Genomic DNA, 6,000 nt, shown 5'->3' with positions numbered 1-6,000 from the left:
CTTTTTTCACTCTTCCTTCACTTTGCTTTTCAATTTTAGAGGTTTCTATCGAACTATCCTTAAACTCAGAGATTCCTTAGCCCTGTTAAATCAGCTAAGAAGCCGGAGAAAGGCACTCTTCATTTCATTACAGTTTTTGTCACTAGCATTTCTTTTTGATTCTCCCTTAGGAGGTCCATTTCTCTGCTTTATATTACCTGTATGTTCTTATACTTGTCTACTTTTTTTTACCCCTGTTAGACCTGCATATAAATTGTGATTATTTAAAATTCACAGCATGGTGATTGCAACATCCTACCATGCCTGGTTCTGGTTCTGATTCTTGCTCTGTCTCTTCAAACTGTGTTTTGCTTTTTTGTATGTCTTATAAATTTTGTTGAAAACCAGGTTTCATGTACTAGATAAAAGGAACTGTGGTAAACAGGCCCGTGGCACCATGGTGTGGGGAGAGGAACTGTTCCCAATTCTATGATTAGGCTGCAGTGTTTCAGAGAATTTGTGGCCCTGGGCTGTGAACTGCTCAACTGTTTTTCATCCCCACCCCCCATTTTCTCAGGCTTTACAGGATGTCCAGAGTGGTTGGATTTGGCTAATCTTTCTTTCCCTGAGATTTGTTAGTCTCTGATAAACCCCTCAATAGGTTCATCTGGAAAACTTCTCATTAAGTACTGCAGAATGATCGAGCATCTTTGGAAGTGATACTTTCCCCCTCTGCTTGCTGGAATCCTGAGGTGATTTTTTCCCCCCAATATTCACTGTGAAAACGAAGTGGAGATCTGATAGCAAACCTCACAAAAGTGAGGCCCCTGTGACAGAGTCCCCTGGAGTTATCATCTCTCAGCCTTGTCTCTGAGCCTCCATCTATTTGTCAATTACAGTTCAGTCTTTCCTACCCTGATGCTGGTTTCCCACAGAGCTGGCTGGCTGCTCACAGGTTTCTGCTCCAGTAAATTGAGATTCTGGGTATCCAACAGTCTGTCTCTCTTTCCAATTTTTGAGACAGCACTTTGTTCTGTGCTCTCATTTCTCTGCCAGATCCAGAAGAGTTGCTGATTTTTCAGTTTGTTTGGGTTTGTCCTTGCTGTTAGGATGAAGAAGAGACTCCTAAGCAACTTACATGTTATAACAGAAGCTAAAAGTCTCTCCATCTCCTTTTTAAAGTAGCACAATTAGGGTGTGAAAGAATATATGAAACATGAATGATTAAAGGGATTTATTCACTTTGCTTTAAACTTGAAATGCACAGAATGAGTCAAATGATGGGAGAGGCAACAAGGAGAGAAAGGAGGGAGAATAGGATGGAAAACCAGGCAGAAGGTGCTACGGTTTGGATAGTGTCCCCCAAAAGTCATGTATCAATGGCTTGGTCCACAGGTAGGCACTATGTGCAGGCAGTAGAATCTTTAGGAGGTGGGTCTAGTGAGAGCTTTTTAGGTCACTAGGGCCATTGTGACCTGGTCCATCCAGTCTTTCTCTTTGCTTCCAGGTTCAGGTTCTAAGTCAATCTGTCAGCCACAAACCTCCCTCATGATTTGCCATCCTCATTTGAACCCCAAAACAATGGGCTTGGAGCTCCAGACCCATGAGTCAAAATAAATCTTTTCTCTTTACAAGTTATTTGTCTCAGCTATTTCACTATAGTTACAGAAAGATGATTAATGCAGTCAGAATGATGCCTTTATTATGAGTATTATTATTTAGTACGGGTAAGGATGTTTCCTCAAAAAGGAAAGTGAAGCCCTCCTCATTATTTAAATGTAGTAAAGCTTAGTGTCCTTCTCCTTTTGAGTGGATAACTGAAATAGAACAAATAAAGTGTTTCTGTGCATTCTTGAGAAAGACTAATAAGGTATGATGTTCAGAAAAATATGTAACAAAAGATCTCTGTTATATCACAAACTAAATGAACTTTGAATGTTATCTTTCATAGCTTCCTCACACCTAAGCCCTTCCCCATGAGGTTCATTTAAGCTTACTTTTCTCTATACCTATATCTATATATATTTTGTATTATAATGAGTCTTTTCCTAGGTTTTGATGGGGGTGTTAATTGACAGAATTGACAAATATTTATTGAGGATCTGTGCTTGCCAGACAGGCCCCATATCTCTTCTTATACTGATCAAATTTGGTTTTTTTTTTTCTAATTCCTTCTTGATTCCACCAATGGTTTGTACTTATGTAGATGTTAGGTGAAGACTTAATTAAAAACAACATATTTTAGGGTTAGCATGTTCATGCTCATATACATTAACTGGCAGAAATAATAATGATTTCTAAGCTTTTCTCATGGAATGTGTCATTTAGTCTTCACACAAACTTGTGATGTTGATATAATTATTTCTGTTTTACTACCGAAGGAACTTAGTTTCGAAAAGTTTAAATAATTTACCTTGTTACACAACTAATAAGGTCTTGAAACCATGACCAGCTAACTCCAGTGCCTTTTTCCATCTGTAGAGTGAGCTGACTAGTCATATAAAACCTGGACCTTTCACCATTGAAGCTCACCAGATGCCAAGGTCAAATATGAAGCAACAAAATTTCATTTTGTTTTGTTCTTTATTGTAATTATTAATGTATATTAATTGTGCAAATAATGGGTTTCCTCTCTCACCACACCATCCTCTCTTCCTTTCCAAAATTTCCCCCTCTATTTTCAAGTTGTCTCTTTTCCCTGCAAGATTCCATATTGAGAGAAAACATGTACATTATCTTTGTGTGTGGCTTATTTTACTTAACCTGATGATCTCCAGTTGCATCCATTTTCCTGCAAATGGCATAATTTCATTCTTCTTTATGATTGAATAATGCTCCATTGTATATATGTACCACATTTTCTTTATCCATCAAATGAGGGTCTAGGCTTAATCCATGACTTGACTATTGTTAATAGTAATGCAAAAAATATGGGTATGCAGATATCTCTATAGCATACTGATTTTAAATTTTGGTGGCTATACATTCTGGAGTGGTTTGGCTGGATCCTATGATATTCCATTTTTAGTTTTTTGAGGAACTTCTGTTTCCATAATGGCTAAACTAATTTATGTTACCATCAACAATATATACAAGTTCCTTTTTCCAGCATCCTTGCCAGCATTTGTTATTTTTCTTTTTTAAAAATTTTTTATTTGTTCTGATTAGTTATACATGACAGTAGAATACATTTATGCATTTTGATAAATCATACATAAATGGAGTATAATTTCTCATTTTTCTGATTGTACATATTGTAGGATCACTTTGGTCATGCAGTCATGTTATGTATGCACAGTAATAATGTCTGTTTTCACTCTATTACTTCCCCATACCCTTTTCCCTCCCATTACTCCCCTCTACCTAATATAAAGTAACTCTATTCTTCTGTAGTGCCCCACATATTGTGAATTATCATTTAAATATCAGAGGAAACATTCAGCCATTTGTTTTTGGGGTTTGGCTTATTTTGTTTGGCATGATATTCTCCAACTCCATCCATTTACCCGCAAATGCCATAATTTCATTCTTCTTCTTCTTTAAAGCTGAGTAATATTCCATTGTGTGTGTGTGTGTGTGTATCCCACATTTTCTTTATCCAGTCATCTGTTGAAGGGCACCTATTTTGGTTCCATAGCTTAGTTATTGTGAGTTGAGCTGCTGCAAACACTGAGGTGGCTGTGTCACTGTAGTGAGTTGATTTTAAATCCTCTGAGTATAAACTGAGGAGTGGGATAGCTGGGTCAAATGGAGATTCCATTTCATATTTTCTGAGGAATCTCCAAACTTCTTTTTATAATGGATGCACCATTTTGCATTCCCACGAGCAATGTATGAGTACCTTTTTCCCCACATCCTTGCCAACAATTATTGTTGCTTCTGTTCTTAATAATTGCCATTCTGATTAGAGTGAGATTAAATCTTACAGTAGTTTTGATTTGCATTTCTCTAATAATTGCTCTTGATAATAGTTATTCTGACTAGATTGAGATAGTATCTCAATGTCATTCTGATTTGCATTTCCCTGATGGCTGAAGATGTTTCATATATTTGTGGGGCATTTGTATTTCTTCTTTTGGGACCTGTCTTTTTAGCTCATTTGCTCAATTGGATTGCTTGTTCTTTTAAGCTTTCTGTGTTCTTTATATATTCTGGTTATTAATCCTTGATCACATGATAGCTGGCAAAGATTTCCTTCCATTCTTTAAGTTGTCTCTTCACTCTGTTGATTGTTTCCTTTGCTGTGCAGAAGCTTTTAAATATGTTGTGATCATATTAAATCACATTTGTCAATGCTTGCTATTAGTTCCAGAGCTATTAGTGTCACGTTTAGTAAATCATCAGGCAACATGACTTTAAAGAATTAGCAAAAAGAAAGACTTCTAATTGAAGATGAGTTTGTTCTGCAGTTACAACTAATATAGTGGTGTTATGAGGGAAATAAAAAACCACAACTGGAAAAAGAGTCTTTGTGTTGGAGTCCCTTCTCGCTCACAAGACACTGATATGCACAGTACCCCTGACTCAGCTTGTCATCCCCTTAGACATGTCTTCACTGAGAACAGCATGCAATGCCCATCTCTCTGCAGAACTCTTCACACAGTCAGCTTGACCACATTTGGTCTGACTTCTTGTCATAGTTCATCTTCTGTTTTCCCTTTTAGCCCTGGTGTTAATACCACTCACAGGTGTCTGCAAAAAGGGCTGCTCCATGACATTTCATGACAATCAAGCAGTTTCCCTCAGTACCTCACTTTGTGGAGCTAGGATACTTGATTGAAAATCACTTATTCCATTCTTGAGAAGTAATATTTTCAGTTTATTTGACATAGACAACACTTCTTCAAATTCAGAGTTGGTGTCTGTTTCCATAGCAGAAGTAATTTATTCTAGTTACTTAAGATTGAATTCTAAATCCATGTGCCATTGGTAATTTAGGATGGATATAAGAAGGAATTTCCTAAGAGCCTTATGGGTTATTAAGCACTGAAGTGTGCTACAGAAGAAAACTGAAGGACTCTCTTACTGCAAAAAGTCTTTAAAAAATGGAATCAAAGAACATTATCCAGTGTGAGCCAGGTTGGACCTGTAGGTTCATATGTGGATGGAGGCAGAGATATGGAATACATGCCTTCTCAAGGTCTTTTCCAGAAATGACATTCAATTATTCATACTTTAAAATCAATAATATCTGTTATAAAAATTATATCCTATCAGTATGTGAAGAAACCAAACATAAAATATTCTAAAAGCAATGATAAGTATTTATAGCATACTAAAACTAATACTGCAGCTGCCTTAGAAGATATTTACTATTTCATTGATTTCTAAGGTTGCAATGACTCCGCCATACTATGGGGGTGGGGGTCCTGAAGCTTTTAATGTAACAATTAAAACTTACACAGTGGAAAAGGAGAGTATTCTCTGAAAACATTAAATTTATTTACTGTTTGCATGCAGTAAACAGGAGAGAGGTTAGAAACCTTCCCAAATGCCCTCCCTGCATTTATATTGTAAAATAATTTGAAAATATAAAGTAAAAAAGTACACCATGCTGTTTTTAATTGTCATATAACTTATTTTTATATTGTTGTGTAGATGGGAAAGAGGATATATATATATATATATGTACATATACACACACAGACACATATATATGCATATATGTATATAGAGATTATATATATGTATTTATCTCCTAGGAAATAGGAAAGATGTTATATATAATATGTATATATGTCCTAGGAATAGATAAATATATATGAATATACATATACACACAATAATGTGTATATATATATATTTATATACATGTATCTAAAGATATTTCCTATTTAAACACTTCTTCACTTAGTAGTTGTGCTCTAAAACTTGGGACTCTGAGAAACAAGAATGCATTTTTCTTGGTGAGCTTTGTTGATTTAATTGCCTGTTGAGCTTCTAAAAATTTATTTACTCCCATAAAGAAAATAAATTCTGCTTTAACCTTAATATTTTTTAAAAAGTGAATACATTGGAGGT

The sequence above is a fragment of the Sciurus vulgaris genome (assembly GCF_902686455.1).
Source record: "Sciurus vulgaris genome assembly, chromosome: 1".
Taxonomy (NCBI): Eukaryota; Metazoa; Chordata; class Mammalia; order Rodentia; family Sciuridae; genus Sciurus; species Sciurus vulgaris.
The sequence above is the reverse complement of the archived record's forward strand: the minus strand, read 5'-3'. Positions refer to the sequence as shown.